At 39.6% G+C, this 18425-nt stretch overlaps 1 pseudogene; it reads right to left on the bottom strand.

Annotated features, from left to right (window-relative positions):
• Window positions 1–8449: 8449 nt before the first annotated feature.
• On the bottom strand, window positions 8450–15887 carry LOC113832614 (annotated as a pseudogene).
• Window positions 15888–18425: the final 2538 nt, after the last annotated feature.

The raw sequence follows: 18425 nt of genomic DNA, 5'->3' as shown, positions 1-18425 counted from the left end.
TCTGAGAAATGTAGTTTCCAATTCATTTTCCAATCTTTGCTGCTAAATTGAGAAGGGGAAAAACATGGTATGCTGGTAGAAAGATGATGAGCAATCTAAGCCATTTTATTGTTGGAGGTTTCTAGTCTACAGGATTAGGGGTTGTGGTGGTGAAGGAGCTCTTTGGTGAATTTAGAGACATGGGAAGAATTTTTAAAAGGCCAATAAGAAATTTGGTATGTGAGGCTTCTGTGGGATGTTCAATGGATGACAGTCCAGTGATTAGGAATTCAGGGATGGAGAATTAGACAGGGAGATGGGCAGAAGCAATCCAAAAGTGTCTGCTCCTGAGACCAACTATGAATAGGACTCTGTATAGAGGAAAACCAAAAGCATGACTGATTTGGTCTTTGCAAGAAAAGTTAGCTCCATGGTAGAACTTGTTAACCCATGCCTGGTTTTCTCTTCCAAAGGCAATTTCTTTTAAAAGATAAAATGGAATTTTCCAGAAACTAGGTACAGCAAGAATCCAACTGATGAAGGGAAAATACATTGAAAGTTTCAGAGTGAAGTTTTATGAAGACGAGATACCATGATATATATTAAAACAAATACCGTTGGTACCTTATTGTCATTTAGCAATTTAAAAGATTGAAACAAGACATGCTCCTGGCATCATTTTAAATGACAAAAGAGTTAAAGAGGTTAAGCCATAGACACTCCTCCCATTCCTTTCTCCCCCGATCACGATAGAGGACAGTTACATGATCTGGACATTTAATCTGGAGGAAGTTTGCAAATGTACTCGAGGATGCACGGCACTCACAAGTACTCCATGCTTCACGCAGCATTCTGCAGCGTCATCACCACATGGGCTTGCTTCTCATACATTTCATCAGTTACATGTGGTCCCTCCCTTTCCAAACCTCTCCCCTGGGAGCCTCTGGTGCCACTTTCTACTCTTGTTCAGGATTCATGTTCCCATCTGGTTGTTTTTGATTGGAATCAATAGACTTTGGGGGAACTATATTTTCTTCCTCTCCTGTTCCTAAATGGCTTCAGGAAAGGCTAACCCTTCTGAGTGCTTTCTGCTCTGTAAGTGTCCTTATTCATGTATATCTTTAACTGATTCATGGATTCTCTGGTTTTGTTCTCTTACAATACAGTGCACCGTGGCTTCAGAGAGCTGCCACAATGATTAGTCAGAAAACAGGTAAATACTACTATCCGAAAAGCTCAGAAGGCTAAATGTGAGTTTCTTTCAAGTTTGACCTTGAGGCTTCTCTCTTGAAGGGAGAGCCCTGGTGCGGGAAAGTGAGGATTCAGTCCGAGTCAGACAAGACTCAATAAGAACATGGAACCAAAACACACCAAACTGAAGGGCTTTGTTCTTGTGGGTCTGTGAGAGGCTGGGGGTGTTTACGGGAAGTCTTGAAGTGGCTGGGAGCTCAACTAGCTGGTGAGGAGTGGCTGAGACATGGAGGAGAGCAGTGCGCAGGGGTCATGGTATTAACCCTCTGACAATGGAGTGGCTGCTTTAAAGATCCCACGTGGTGTGCAATGCCTCTTAACAAGGCTCTGGTGTTGACTGTTAGGTTGTTCTCATGGACTACAGCTGTGAGCTACCTTGGTTTAAAGTTTACTGGGATGAAGACCATATGGGTTATTGCAAATAACCACACAGGAAGGAGCAGTTTTAACTGGATCAAAGGTGATGGCCCACTATAGGGTTTCAAATAACTTAATGTCACTGAAAAATTGATGATGAGGGTGCAATTAAATTAAATGAATTCATGACCTTTCTGGTGCCTTGGCATTATTATTTTCTTAATGTAAGGCAGTCTTGATTTGAGTGGCAGACATATTAGCCATAAGCAGAATAGTTTCATTTAAGCAGTTAAGTGTTTGATAGGGTAGTGATGTTCGTGGAGCTTGCAAACTAATAAGTGTAATGATGATGAGCAGTTTTGTATGTCACCAATGGGAAGTGGTGGCTGTAATCAGAGAAGTAGGGCAGGAAGCTATGGTAAAAAGCTTGGAGAGGGTGGCTTGGGAAGGTTTCAAGGGACTGATGGTCTTTTCCCAGATGTCCAGGTTGCTGACAGACACAGAGCAGTTGTGGGGCTCCAGCGTGTGGCACAACAACAACACAAACAGAGAAGTCATGCTGACTGGTGCTGCAACAGTCACTGCCTGGACCTCTCCTTAAGTAGACATCAGTAGATAGCTGCTCACAGGGACTCTGGAAAGTGGGCTCAGAAACTTCCCAGAGCTGGGGTTATAAATGTAGCTCCTGCTGGTACCAGCCAGCATGGTGTCAAGCCTCTGCTTAACAGTTTAAGCTTTGGCCCAAGCTGTCAGAGAATACTGCAGATGTACAAAAAGTCAGGTCCAGACTACGAAAACCTCTGGACAGATATAGTATGTTTTAATAGGTACTTAGGTACTGAAGAAAGAAAAGAAAAATGGGATAGTCACAGAAAAAAGTTTAAAAATAATAAAATGAAGTCTTTAAAGAGAGAGTAATGTAATATAAAATGAGTTAAGCAAGGATGGGAAATACCATAATACAGGGCACCTGAATCCTATATGTTGCTTTGTTAATTTTACATTTCTTGAATGCTGATGAGCAAAAGACAAACACTTCTGGGAGGCATTGGATTCTAGAAATAACTGCTAAATTAAATTAACCTATATATTTTAAGAAAGTCTTAACTTTACAATGAAAGTCAGAAAATGTGTTGCATTGGGGGAAAGGTTATGCTTTTGTTTCCACAGGAAGAAAAACACTATGGATTTCTTCAAAATAAAGATCAGATTTGATTGGGGAGACCTCCTGAAAATCTTGACTGTAGACATAAAAAAAAAAAAAGCAAAACAAAAGGTGATGTATATGTTGGCCCCTCTACATGGGAACAGTTCTGAGACTGGATGAAAAATGATAAACCTTGCTGGCTACAGAGTCCTCATGACTTATTATTATATGTCATTCTTTCATATGGCATGGATAGAGATTTGGTTATACAGTTGAAACAGACTTATAAAGTTAACAAATGCCTTTCACTTGAATAAACTGAAAACAGAAAAATATCTTTAGCTGACTTATCCACACCTCACATCCCATACTAGTGTTAATGCAGGTGTGTGTGTGTGTGTGTGTGTGTGTGTGTGTGTGTGTGTGTGTAAAGTATTTCAGGTGATCCAGCCTATCAAAATGCCTCTGTTATAGTTTCCTCAAAATTCTACATTCAGAACAACTTCTAAGCTTCTAGCTGAGATGGTTCAGCCTCACAGACTACTCCAGCCAGGACATCAGATAAGCTTTACAACTTCCTATCACACAGAGACTGGACAACAGCCAAATAGCTCTTCCAGGACTTGACCATTATGTCAATTTTCTCAGGGTCTCCTAAAGATGCTGTAACCCCATACAACTGGAAGAAGTCTAGAAAACATGATGCCCATGTTCCCAAAATGTGGGGTGGATGGTCTTTTAGATTATGGATGTCATTGGTTAGGGGGTTGGTTGCAAGTTGTTCCTGGTCATGGTCAGAAAAAAAAACTAAGCAAGGGAGGTTGGATTCAAGGCTCAATTTCAGAAAATAAAAAGGGGGTGATATAGAAAGTATAGGCTAAAAGGATAGATTATTGAATCTACTTTTAGACTAAAAAGCAACTACTAGGCTCAAATATTTTACATTGGTATGGATGTTTGCATATTGATACAAAATTAAGGTTATTTTTGTCATACATGCTGTAAATACGTTTCTACTCTTATTTAATATATTGTACCTATGCAGTTCGTTTAAAAATGTAAAGTTCTAGTCCTTGAAAGCTATTATTACAAACTATTTAAGATAATTAAGAAATGAAGGTTAGTAATCTATAAAAATCAAACTTACAGTCATGTTAGGTACGTTTTCAAGGTTAGACATATATTTTAGATAGATAGGTGATCTTAAAACACTTCAGAGACCCTCAGAATATAGCTTTTAAGATGTTTTAATAACATAAGGCTTTTCATGACAGCCAGATACACCTCCTAGCAGCACCAATCTATTTCAAAAAAGGATATTTGGCATCAAAGAACCTCCATATGGAGTTTTATTTCTTGTAGCAAAGCTATCCTCAGGGCAAGAAACTGCCCTTGCCTAGACTGCTGACAGTATGCTGTCCAAATAGAGCAAACAGGGTACATACAAAGGTGACTGCCAAACTTTGCTAAGACAAGGTAGGACAGTCCTTCAAAATTCCTGCTTCACTGCCATGGACGACTCCAGCCATGTATGGGAGTCCCTGGGATGAGGGTCCTCGAAGAATAGGTGGGAAAGGATTCGGCGGTGACAAACAGAAACAAACACAGAGGCAGTTTGAATCTGAGTGTATTTTGCATTTCTCAAACAAGGTTTTTTTTTATAGAGATATTTTCTCAGGGGATGTTTTTGTTAAACAAACACAAACATATGACATTATTGCTACTTAGCACAGTAACACAGAAATCCAAAACATAGAATCATCCAGGGTTAATCAAAACATAAAATTTGTCCTTGATTAGTCAAAACATAAGACCGTCCTTGATTAACATAGGATCATCCAAGGCTAACCACATATTTCTTAAATCAAATTAATATATTTTTATAGTCAGTTATTGTTTAACATCTATTACCTAGTTCTTGTGAGTTTTTTGAGGTATTGAACTATTTTAATTATTTTAACTCTTTCTTATTAAAAGTTTTCATTACCAGACACTTAAGCCCACTTTTGATGACACATGTACAGCCATCTGAAATTTTATTGTTGGGAAAGTTTTTGCTATTTGTACTTATGTGAATGACGTGAATGATTTGGAAAGGGCTGGTTTTTCCTGAGATGAGATCATGGCTAGTAACCCCATCTCAGGAGATGGTTCCTTATATATTTCTTTTGTTTAAAATGTCAGCATAGGCTTTTAGGAACATTTTATTAATGTGAAAAAAAGGAATAGAAGAAAAACAGACATTGCCACAAGAATCACAGCCCAATATTTTTCTCTGGCTGGGAGTTCCACAACCGTTTCCAGGAGACCTCCTTCTTTTGAAGTTATTGCCTCAGTCTGTGGAACTTGTCACACAGAATCTACTGGATTTGGTGTGGCACTTCACAGAATAGTCTGTCAGATATTCTAGGCCTGTAGACCAAAGATGGATGTCCCAACATTGCAGAGAATCTTGGTGACTCTCCAGGTAGCCAGCTGTCTTTGTCATTTTTTATAGTTTTGGAAGTTGCTTGCTCTGCACTTCCTGTTTACTCAAGTAATATCATATCCTTCTTGAGTCTCTGATGGGGGATGAAGACTAGATAGTTACAGTTTTCCCAGTTACCATATTTGGAAAAAAGAACCTCTCACAAAAGAGATATAATGTGTATAAGTTGAAAGGCATAAAAGCTTAAGTTGTTTATCTAAGAAAATGTTTTGATGTCTAAAAAGATAGTTTTGGGTTGGTAATACAGAGAATTATAGAGAATGGTTTAGGTATAAACTTTGGACTCATCAAGATAGGAGAGACACTAGAGTATTTCTGCAAATTTCCAAATACAAATCAACTGGACATTGTAAATGTAATTCTTACCTGATAATTGTTCTAATTATATATAGTTTTACTGTGTTACGGTTAAGCCTTTTCCTTTTTATTTAGACAAAAAGGAAAAAATGTTGCAGAATATTTGTTTACACTCTATGAAGATATGTCACCCTGATTGGTTTAATAAAGATCTAAGTGGACAACAGCTAGGCAGGAGAGAATTGGTGGGATACCCTGGGAGAGAGAGAACCCTGGGAAGAAGAGTGGTGGAGAGACACCAGGGAGATGTGGACCAAGTAGGACATATGGTACAGACAAGAGGTAACCAAGCCATGTGGCAGAATATAGATTTAAAACTATGGGTTAATTAAATTATAAGAGCTATTTGGGAACAAGACTAAGCTAAAGGTCAAGCTTTCATAATTAATAATAAGTTTCCATGTCATTATTTACAGGCTGGCAGTCCAATGAAAGTCTGACTACACAGTTGACTCTGGGGAAGCAACCATGCTAGCCTCTATCGGACTTGCCTTCAGGCACCAAAGTATAGAGGTGTGGATTTTAGAAGTGAGCAAAGGCTATGTAAGGCTCACAGACTAATCAAAGAGTACACACAAGGAGAGAAGTTTAAAGTGGCTTTAGGAGAGCCAGTTAACGTGTTTCAGGATGATTTTAGTGTAAGGATGAACTCATCTCGTGACTGTGAGGCTCTTTGTTTATGGGTATGGGATATTCTTCTAAATGGATACCGACTTGAGCTGAGGAGGCCTCTGAATTGTAAACTAACAAAGGTGCCCAAGCCTGTAATAAAACATATGAGTTAACTCAGTTAATATGAGTGTGCAAAGCTACACCTGAATTGATTTCTACTTTTGCTTTGGGTGTTAATCCAAGTTTAAATTGGTCATCCATTAAATGAATCACTGCTTACCCTGTAGCAAAATCTTCTGTTACTGATGAGTTCTAGGAGATGTGTGCCCTCACTCTGACCTGTTTGCAGTGATAGCTGAGGCTGGGGCTGGAGAGACGCTTGGCTGGGGTGTACTTGTTGAACTTGTCTTGGAAAAGAAGACTGTTTGCCCCAAATTTTGTGTGTGTGTGTGTGTGTGTGTGTGTGTGTGTGTGTGTGTGTGTGTGTGTGTGCACATGCATGTGTGTGTGTGTGTCCACCTGCTGCAATCCACATGTGGATGAAGAGGAAAACTCACAGGAGTCTGTTTGTTCTCTCATTCCACTACATGGGCCACAGAGACTGAACTGCAATCTTCAGGCTTGGCAATGCCTTTACCTGCTCTAGACACGAAAACCACAGCTTTCATCTTAAAGGGAATAAGAGACAGTTTATTCTCGAGCCAATTGGAGTGAATGTGGTTGGGGAGCACAAATTTAAGTTACCTCAAATTCCACGTTCCAACATGGAAGAATCTTCATGAAGTTTCATAGTTTCACATAATAAAGAAAATCATAAATCAAGGAAAGTTTTAAATACATTGGTGGCTACACCAGAGAGGTGGTTACAGCAAGATGCAGGAAGCTCTCCAATCCCTCTAAGAGGCTACCTGATGACATTCTTGGCCTTTGGGTTAATGGAAGCCAGTAGTCTGCTTAGTTGTTTGATCCAAAGGCTTTTATCTATTAGTCACAGATGTTAGTTCAGATGCAGAGGTGGGAAAGGAATGGCTGTTATGGAGACTAAAGCTAACCCAAGATAAGGTAAATAGTCTCTGAACCTGAACATTCCAATCTCTGCAGAGCATCTCTCTCTCTCTCTCTCTCTCTCTCTCTCTCTCTCTCTCTCTCTCTCTCCCCTCACCCTGTCCCTGCCCCCTCCCCCCAAGGGAAGCAGCTTTTATTGACAGGTTGTCTCCAGAAACAAACAAACAAAACCCAACCAACCAAACAAACAAACAAACACCCCCACAAACAACCCCCCCCCAAACAAACAAAACAATGTTCTGGGAGTTACACCCTATGCCTTTGGAGATGCCTCCTGGGCCCTAAGGAGTATGAATTGCCTATTTCTTTCCTTTTTTCCCCCATTTTTATATAAATTAGAAACAAGATTGTTTTACATGTCAATCCCAGTTCCCTCTCCCTCCCCTCCTCCCCTGCCCCCCACTAACACTCTACCTATCCCATACCTTTCTGCTCCCCAGGGAGGGTGAGGCTGTCCATGGGGGAGTCTTAAGAGTCTGTCATATACTTTGGGATAGGGCCTAGGCCCTCCCCCCTGTATCTAGGCTGAGGCAGTATCCCACTATGTGGAATGGGCTCTCAAAGTCCATTCCTACGCTAGGGATAAGTACTGATCCACTACAAGAGGCCCCATAGATTTCCGAGGCCTCCTCACTGACACCCAGGTTCCTGGGGTCTGGGTCAGTCCTATGCTGGTTTCCCAGCTATCAGTCTGGGGCCCATGAGTTCCCACTTGTTCAGATTATCTGTTTCTGTGGGTTTCACCAGCCTGGTCTTTACCTCTTTGCTCATCACTCCTCCCTCTCTGCAACTGGATTCCAGTTCAGTGTTTATCTGTGGGTATCTGCTTCTATTTCCATCAGCAGCTGGATGATGGCTCTAGGATGGCATATAAGGTAGTTATCAATCTCATTATCAGGGAAGGGCATTTAAGGTAGCCTCTCCTCTGTTGCTTAGATGGATAGTTGGTGTCATCCTTGTAGATCTCTGGACAATGATTTGCCTATTTCAAGACCCAAGACTTTCACCTCCCTGTAGGGCTTAATTTAGAAACTTTGTAACCTTATTATATTGTTGGGATTTCCCCTCTTCCTGCTATTGCTACTTTGTACCAACCAGGGGTGAACTTTGAAGGAATCATGAGTCACAAGAAAACAGGAACACAGCCTATCAAGTCTCCCTGTCCTGCCTGGTTGGCTTGATCCTTCATTGGTTCATTTTTCTTTGCGCTGGCTCATACTCTTCTGAGTCGTATCAGGGGCTTCCACTGCCAGCCAAGGATCCAGCTCCAGTGCCAGGGATGAGCTAGTGCAAACTTGGCCACATCCTTGGCCTACAATATTTTGAAATGATTGGTCAGACCGGTTTTGCCAACCTGTACATCTTTGCAGTCTTCCCATCCATTTGAGGGACTACAATTTCTGGAGCAGTAGTGGGATGTGTGATAGGAATTCCAAACCTGTTGTCCAACTGATTTGAGGAAGTCATTGATGAACTGATATTTTTCAAACCACTCGGTCCTTCCTTGTTGGACTCCAGTTGGAACCAATCACTGTCTGAATTCTTGTTCTCCACATACCTGATAAAGGAACTGGTATTTCTCCTTTAGTTGCTGCACCCACAGTTCCCAATCAGCATCAGTCTTTAGCACCAGGATCTCAGCCCCAACCAGACCTTCCAGGTGTCCTCATCGACATCTTGGAGCGGGGTACAAGACATGGTATGGCAGTTCTAACTAGTCAGTCAGTCTCTGAAGACAACTTACTTTCAGGAGTTCTCACCTATTGTCCACTATTTAATAAGAACTATGAGAAAGAAACAGCATCCAGTAGTATAACAAGTGCCTTAAATTTGGCCAAGTGTGCTGCTTATTTGATCCTAATCTCTATTGGGGCATTTTGGCTGGGGGTCAAAAGCAGCAAAGTTTTATTAAGCTCCATTGTACTTAGTGGTCAAGAGTGTCATTTGTATAATCTATGCACTCCCCTTCCTGTCAGTTAGGAAATCTTAAGGCATTATACAGGTAGTTTACGAGTCTGGAGATGGACATTTGGCATCCTGGAATCTAGCAAGAGCCTGAGGACAGAGTAAGCCACCCTTCCTTCAGTCGCAGGACCAGGAACAGTTCCATCCTGTTTTATAAAAACTCCGGCAGCTTGGCCTTGCTTGTCAGCTGCTGTATCTATAATCCAAACCACAATTAAAATCTGAGTCTTGGTGGCACATGCCATTAATCCCAGCACTCAGGAGGTAGAGGCAGGAGGATCTCTACGAGTTCAGGGCCTGGTCTACAAAGCAAGTTCCAGGACAGCCTCCAAAGCAATACAGAGAATCCCTGTCTCGAAAAACAACAACAACAACAACAACAACAACAACAAAATCGGATTCTTACAGTACAACCTGTAGAAACTTGTTTCTGTATTTGTGTGGCTGTGCATGTGACAGGGCATGAGTGTGGGAGTCAGATTATAACATGTAGGGTTCAGTTCTCTCCTTTATCTGTGCCATTCTGGAGCTCACTCTCAGATCCACACGGTTAGTAGCAAGTACCTTTACCTAATGGTCCATGTTGCCTACCCTATTCTACTATTTTCATTTTTCACTATCTTCCTTTCTGTTGGGCGGCCCTGCTGGTCAGATGTTGCAGTCAACCATGATCTGGCAGCTCTCTCTAAGCACAGCAACATGGAGGACTCCCCACCCTTCTAGAGGAGGCTTCCTCTCCCTATCTAACCTTATGTGGAGTATGTCTCTAGGCCTGGGTGCCTGACTTATCTCCAGGTTCCCTGCAAACACTCCTCCTGCTGCCCACATGGTAATTAGGCTAATGCCATAGCCATTTTGATAGGGCTGTGCTTCTATTAATCCAGTTATAGGATAGCCGCATGTCACTTCATGCAAATTAGGGTTTGTCCCCTGGCTTCCCAATCCTATATATTTTCTGTACTCTGAGATAAAGTTGAACTGTCTCACTGAAGTCATCTTCTGGAGGGCTATCTCCCTCATACTCATAGCTGTCAGCACCCTGTTCACTGCTCCTGCTCCCGTCACACTCATGAACCAGTGGTCAATGACCCCTGAGGAAAAAAAGAGACCCACACTTTCCAGACACTTTTCTTAGGATCCTTATTAGTTTCACCTTTTATTTGTCTTTTAAAAGCTTCATATTTTCTACATCCGAGTCTTTTCACTTTGCGTTTTGAAGTAATTCTCACTTCTTCCCCACCTTGGTCATTCTTACTTAATTTTAACCTTAAACTTTTTATATTTCTTCCATGCCTTTAACTAGTTCCTTTTCTTAACATCTTGCTCTTATTTTATGGGTGAAAAGTCTTGTGAAATTTCTCTGGTTTCTTAAGGGGCTCACCACTTTACATTCACTTATTTTTGTCCTCACCTGATGTACAGGAAAAGTACCTTAGACTTCTTTCACACAGCTGCCTTTTTCTGTATGCCTGGTGATTTCTGGTTGCTTATTTTAATATAGAAGAATGAAGAACTGGGCAGTAAGTCTGACTTAAGTTCTCTGTCCTTTTCTCTCTCTCTCCCTCCCTCACCCTCTCTGTGTTTGTAGCTGACACACAGCAGGCTTTACTTGAAGATAATCTTCTTAGGAGAGAGCCAGAGAGCTCTGAGATCTGGAGTTGGAGAGTTAATGAACTGGCTTTTGCTTTGCTCACAGGTAGGTCCAATTTGAATCACGGTACTGTTTCTGATGTTTGCTTTGTGACTTTTGTAAAAGGTTTCCATAGGGCAGCACTACTTTATAGAGCAAGGGTTCCATCTGACATTAGGTAGCTGCGTAGTAGAGTTCATCACTCTTCACTTTGAGTCCTGTGTACTTCCTTGAAAAATTTATACATATATTTTTATCTCCATATACTCAGCTTACAAAGACCTTGAGGGTAGCAGCCCTGGACATATTCTTTTCAATTCATCAACCAATATAATGCACATCACAGTGGAGCTCAACAAATGTTTGTTGACTCATAAAATGTCAATAAATACTGATTTTAAAGACTGGAATTATGGAGCCATAGGGAACTTGAAATCATCTAGGCTCCTTTTAGAAAAATCATTAAGAGTTTATTATGAAGAACTTGCAAGAGAAGACTATCACACACTGAGAGTGACTGCACCCACAAAGCCTGTGAGTCTCCATGGACTTCTACAGTCAGATCCAAGGAAGCTGTGGGGCTTCAGTTTCGATTTGACACTTTCACTATGGAATATGTTTTTATGTTTCATCTTAAATCCCAAAGTACTGTCAACAGTACAGCATTTATGTGGAAGGAGAAGTTCATAACAATTAATATTGACACAGGAGTAATGAGTTAAACATTTATTACCTAATAAGGATTCTCCTGAGTTAGTCTCCAAAACATTCTAAGTAGTTAGAGCAGTGACTCTGTACAGTAAAGAAATGAGATTTATTTTATTATATTATTTTCCTGGCAGGTGAACGGTGCTTGATTTAAGATTAACTTTTTACCTCTCTTGGCTTCTGTGATTTTAATTTTCTTTCATTCTAACTAAGAGCCATGCGCCATCAGCAATTAAAACATACAAAAATTAATCACTGGCATAGTATTTATGAGATGAGACAGAATGTGGGTAGAATTAATCATAAATATATTTCCTTAGGCTTGAGGCGTGGGTTTCCATAGCACTGAGTGTTTCTTGGTGGTATTTTTTTCACCCCAGCACACTGTACCTCAATAACTTAGTTTCCTGAAAGCCCACTGACAACAATGCCACCCCACTACAGGTAATAAATATCCTTGTTAAACCTTTTCCCAAGTTTCAATTCCATTTTAACCAGATATTTTTCCTATCAAAAGCTTTCAAATAATAGGAAGAAAGTTGGTTTAAGCATGAGTTTATCATGTATATATAGGATGTATAACTAAGGTGAAGTTTGTTTCCACAGAATAATTTATATCTGTCAATGTATCTACTTTATATTTTCATCCACAGCTCTGAATGAGGTTGTTTTTCTCTTGTGATGATTGTAAAACTCTGATCTCTTCATCTCCTGCCTTGGCTTACATCACCTTAATTTTCTTCCCACACTAGGATTTTAATGGATGCCAAGTCTATACTTTCTCTGAAATTCTTTTCTAGTAATTGTCCCATTTCCTCCCATCTTTCCGATAACAACAGAAGCAGAACTCAGAGGACAAGGGGTAAATAACTAAGAGTTTCATCGTAGGAAGAAAGTCCAAGGAAAAATACTAAGAAACTTAAGCTGGTCCTTAAGTTTCAAATAGAAGAAAAATTTCCCCACTTGATAGATGGCAGGGAAAATACAATGTAACAAAACATAGAAATGGTAAGTAGAAATGAGGAAATAGAAATTAAAGCTAATAAACATTAATATAATGGACATGTATAGGTATATAGGTTTAAAACATCAATGAGAAGACAGATACTCTTACATTGAAATAAAATTATTAGTCTACAAAACAATATCTGAACCAAAAGAATGTATAGTAACTAAAAATAAAAATATATGTTCCCCACAAAAATGTGCCAAATATTTCTGTGATAATTACTCACTATCAAAACAAAACTAACTTAAGACCAAAACACTTCGAGCTGAGGACACTGATACTGATAATGCAACATACAGAACAAACAGCATCATCCTATTCCCAGAGATCTGAAGAACTCATTGACTTGTGGTGTTAAAAAGAGGTGGGAAGCATAAAAGGAAAGAGAGGCCCCTGGTAATCGACAGTGAGCCAGATATAAGGTAAGAAACACTGAACATCAGATCAGTGTGGGAAGCAGCAGACCTGCCTTGGAGGAAGCACAGAACATAGGATTTGGGAAGGAAAGAACCCTTTTCTCCCCACACTGTTCCACAAAGGAAAGAGAAAAGGTGAGTTTCCAAAAGAAAACACAACAAAACAAAACATTTTTCCTTTCTGTTTTCGAGAGAGAGAGAGAGAGAGAGAGAGAGAGAGAGAGAGAGAGAGGGAGGGAGGGAGGGAGGGACACGGAATTAGGTGGGAAGGGGGAGCTGGGAAGGGTCTGGGAGGAGATAGAAGAAAGGAAACCATGATCAGAATATATTATATGAAAAATATTTTCAATAAAAAACAAGTAAAAGCAAAACCAGTCTTAGACACGACCCCAAGCTGTGTAAAGTAGGCATCAGAGAAGGGAATTGGTACCAGCCATAGTCTTCTGCCTATGATCCCAGAACAAGGGTAGAGCTGATCATAAGAGAAGCTGTAATTAAACCACTCTGTTGGGAAGAGCCTAGAAAGCTCAGCACTACTGTATCTCCAATTCCTAAGGCACCTCAATTCAGGGACTAAGAGGGCAACTATCCTGTGAACCACTTGAACATTCCACAGAGCAGACCTAAAAGTAAACTCAATGGATATAAATACAAAAACAGCTCGATGAACTCAAAGAGAAAAAAGATCAGAATGATGCCAAAGAAAACACAAACATAAAGATGAATGAAATGAAGATAAAGACAATCCAGGATTTGACAATGGAATTCGATAAAGAGATAGAAATATTGAAGAGAATTCAAAGAGAAATTAAGATAGAATTGAAAAGCTCAATAACCTGTATAGAAAATTCAGGGAAAGCCTTACAAGTGGTATGGATCAAGTAGAAGACAGAATAGCAGGACTTAGAGATAAAGTAGAGAAATTAGATCACACAAGCAAAGAATAAGAAAAAGTCACAGGAAAGGAACATGTAGGAACTCTGTATGGCACACTACTGAAAGACCAATCTGCAAATTATAGGCACAGAAGAAGAATCCTGAATCAGTGACACAGACCAGACCTTCAAAAAGACCATAAAAGAAAACTTTTCCAAACTAGGGAAAGATACAGATACAAGAAACACATAGATCTCCAAATACAAGATCAGAAAAGAAGCCCCCCCACAGGATAGCACAGTTAAAAAACTAAAAATGCAGAACAAAGAAAAAGTATTAAAAAGCTGCAAGAAAAAAAATACAAGTTACATATAAAGGAAAACCCATCAGAATAATTTCTCAATGGAAACTTTGAAAACCAGGAAAGCCCGCAGAAATGTACTCCAAGCTCTAAAAGATAATAGACTCCAACCCAAACTACTGTACTGAGCAAAACTATCTGCTATAGTTGAAGAAGGAGGAAAATCTTTCCATGATATAAACAGACTAGAATAATTTATGTCTACTGATAATGCAGAGATCATGGATCTTGGGGAGCCCAGACCCAACAGATACATCTACATCACAGCTAGTGAGTACATCTATGGCTTAGAGAACATTGCAGAAGAGGAGATAAAAAGATTGTAAGAGCCAGAATGCCAGGAAGTCTGCTGTAAAAAGTCTCTGCTAGGAATGGCTCCATAAACAAGATCATAGCAATATAAATATCAATGGGCATGTTAATATGGAGACAGAGTTGGTAGGGTCTCACCTCCAGACGTTGAACTACAGTCAGCCGTTGACTGCTGGGAAAAGAAGAAATAGCCTCTCCCAGGGATAAGCCCCCTTTCTGATTGTCCAAAGCAAAGTGATCAGCCTTGAAACCATATGCACACCACTAACAAAAAGGGACACACACACACACACACACACACACACACACACACACACACACACACCCTTACATGCACACACATAACAAATATAATCAAAGATAAAGAGGCTATCAGCTTTATCAGCTTTGGGGGGCATGGAAGGGCCTTGAGGGTGGGTGAAGCTAGAGAGAGGAAGTGGAGTAGAGAAGTTACATAATTCTACTCAAACATATTAGGAAAAAAAGAATTTATGTCCACCAAGCCAGTCCTAAGGAGCAATAAACATATTTAAGATAATGTGGAAGAAAAACAAATGAAATTATTATTACTGAATCACAAATTATGACTAAGGGAGACAAATAGAAAAGCAAAAACAGCAACAGCAACAGCAACAACAAAACAACCAAAAGAGACAACTAAATCCCAAACAAACAAAAATCACCAAATGCCTTCAATCACACAGACCTGTCAATAATAATTTGAGCAGTACTTGAGTAATAGTGGCCTCAACTTTTCAATCAAAGGACACAGCTGGATGAATGGATTAAAAAAGAAAACACCACCCTGCTGTTGTCTACAAGAAACTGATGTTAGCTTAAAGTGAAAGGATGGAAAATATTCTGAGGAAATACGATCAGGAAGCAAGTAGGCATTGGCATTCTAATATGTGACAAAATAGACTTCAATCTACAACTAACAAGAAATAATAAAGAAGGGATGGAATTCTGATCAAGGAAAAAGTTAGCCAAGATGACATTACAGTTCCCTTGGAACCCACAGGCCATGCTGGCCCAGAGAAGTAGCTAGGCAATCTTTGTTCTCCCACCTCTCCTCCCAATCTAATCTCCCAGCCTCATCCTCAGCTCTGTAGCAGACTCCAAGATGTGGATACCCATCTTTCTCTGTCCTCATGCCCAGAAGACTATGCAGATCCTGGTGTCACAGCCTGCTTTCCTCCTTCCTGTGGACCCCTTCAGCCACACTCCCTTTTGCACCATTCTCATTTCTAAACTTCAACTCCCAATACCTACAAACACATTCTACCCAGAACTCCCCAGTAGCCACACCTGGAAGGATCTCACAAGTATTCCCTACCAGGCAGCCCACAGCCATCATACTCTTCTAAGCGAGAGAGCAACAGAAATCAATGAATGGAACTCCTACCCAGTAAAGACAAGACCAGATCTCAGCACCTAGAATTGTAATTATCCCAAACCAGCTGCCTAGAAGCCAACGTAAAAACATGACCAAAACATCCAGGACAATGCATCTCTACCAGAGCCCAGCAAACTTACTACAGTAGGTTCTGAGAAAGGGACTATAGCCGAAGCAAAAGATAAGGACTTCAAAATAGCCTTTTTGAAATATATTAGATGTCCTTAAAGAGTTATGAATGAATCCATTAATGAAATCTATGAAAACACAAACAGTGGAATGAAAGGAAGAAAACAGTTCAAGACAATAATGTGGAAACAAAATCAATACAGAAAACCCAAACTGAGGGAAATATGGAAAGGAGAAATTTAAGACCTCAAACAGAATCCTCAGAGGCAACCACCAACCAAATACAAGAAATGAAAAAAAGAATCTAAGGCAATGAGACAGGATAGAAGACATGGCATTTTTCTTGGTCAAAGAAATTTTAAATCTAAAATATTCTGACACAAAACACTCAAGAAATCTGGAACACTATGAAAAGACCAAATCTAAGAATAATAGGAATACAGGAAAGAAAAGAAACCCAGGTCAAAGGCAGAGAAAATATTTTCAACAGAATCAGAAGAAAGTATCTCTACCCTAAACATAAAGGTGCCTATCAAGGTAGAAGAATCATGCAGAAACCAAATAGACTAGACCAGAAAACAAAGTCCCCTCAGCACGTAAGAGTAAAAGCAGTAAACATACAGAAGAAAGGTTATTAAAAGCTTAAAGGGAAAAGACCAAATAACATATAAAGGAAAACCTATTAGAATTACCTCTGACTTGTCAATAGAGACTCTAAAAGCCAGAGGGGCTAGAAGGATGTTCTACAAACTCTATGAGACCACACAGACTATAATAACCAGAAAAACTCTCAATCATAGTAAATGGAGAAAGACATCTAATGATAAAAAAATTTCAAACAGTCTCTATCTATAAATCCAGCCTGATAGAAATTTCTACCAGGAAAACTCCAACCTTAAAAGGTCAAGAACACCCCTTCAAAACACAAGGAATAAATAATCCTAGACCAGCAAATCAAAAGAGGTGGAAAACCCCATAATAACAATAAAATAACAGGAATAAACAAACACTGCTCATTGGTACCTTTCAGCATCAATGGTGTCAATTTCTGAATAAAAAGATACAGACTTACAGAATGGATGCAAAAACAGGATCCATCCTCCGGTTGAATCAAAGAAACATACTTTACCATCAAGGATAGTCATCATCTCAGGGGAAAAAGATAGAAAAAGTTAATTGAAACAAATGGACCTAAGAAGCAAGCTGATGTAGCCATTTCAATACCTAACAAAACAGACTTCAAACCAAAACTAATCAGAAGAGATAGGGAAGGACACTACATATTCATCAAAGGAAGAATCCACCAAGAGGATACTGAAATTCTTAACATACATGCACCGAAAAAGTACATTAAAGTTATTACAGCTTAAATCACATATTGACCTTAAAAAGTGATAGTGGATGACTTTAATACCCTACTCTCACCAGTAGGAAGGTCATCCAGGCAAAAACTAACCAGAAATGCTGGAGCTATCTGATGTCATAAAATAAGTGGACCTAACAGATATCTACAGAACATTTTAACCAAACACAAACGAATGTACCATCTTCTCAGTACCTCATGGAGCTTTCTCCAAAATTGAGCATGTACTTGGACAGAAAGCAAGTCTCAATAGATAAAAGAAAATTGAAAAATGCCTTGTATCCTATCAGACAATGGATTTCAACAGCAACAACAGAAAACTTACAAACTGAAAAACTTGCTACTGAATGAAACATGGGTCGTGAGAGAAATAAAAAGGAAATTAAAAACTTTCTGGAATTGAATGAAAATAAATGCAGGACATACCTAAACTTGTAGGACACAATGAAGGAGGTCTGCAAAAAATGGAGAGATCTGACACTCATAATTTAACAGCACACATGAATGCTCTAGAACAAAAAGAAGAAATCACACCCAAAAGGAGTAGATGTCAGGAAATAATCATTCAGGGATGAAAAAATAGAAACAAAAAAATACAGAGAATCATTGAAACAAAGAGTTGGTTCATTGTGAATATCAGTAAGAATGGCAAACATTTATCTAAATCAACTGAAAGGCAGAGAGAAAGAGAGAGAGAGAGAGAGAGAGAGAGAGAGAGAGAGAGAGAGAGAGAGAGAGAGAGAGAGAAGATTCAAATTAACAAAATCAGAAATGAAAAAGGAGACGTAACAACGGACACCAAGGAAATCCAGAGAATCACAAGGACATACTTTAAAAACCCTGCAGTCCATCAATTTGGAAAATCTTAAAGAAATGGATAATTTTATCAGTGTATACCACATACCAAAGTTTAATCAAGATAAGATAGGCAATTTAATCAGACCTAGAACCCCCAGTGAAAGAGAAATGGGGTACAGAGCTAAAGAGAGAATTCTCAGAAGAGG

The sequence above is a fragment of the Cricetulus griseus genome (assembly GCF_003668045.3).
Source record: "Cricetulus griseus strain 17A/GY chromosome 1 unlocalized genomic scaffold, alternate assembly CriGri-PICRH-1.0 chr1_0, whole genome shotgun sequence".
NCBI classification, from domain to species: domain Eukaryota; kingdom Metazoa; phylum Chordata; class Mammalia; order Rodentia; family Cricetidae; genus Cricetulus; species Cricetulus griseus.
Note: the sequence above shows the minus strand (reverse complement) of the source record. Positions and strands in the feature narration are given on the sequence as shown.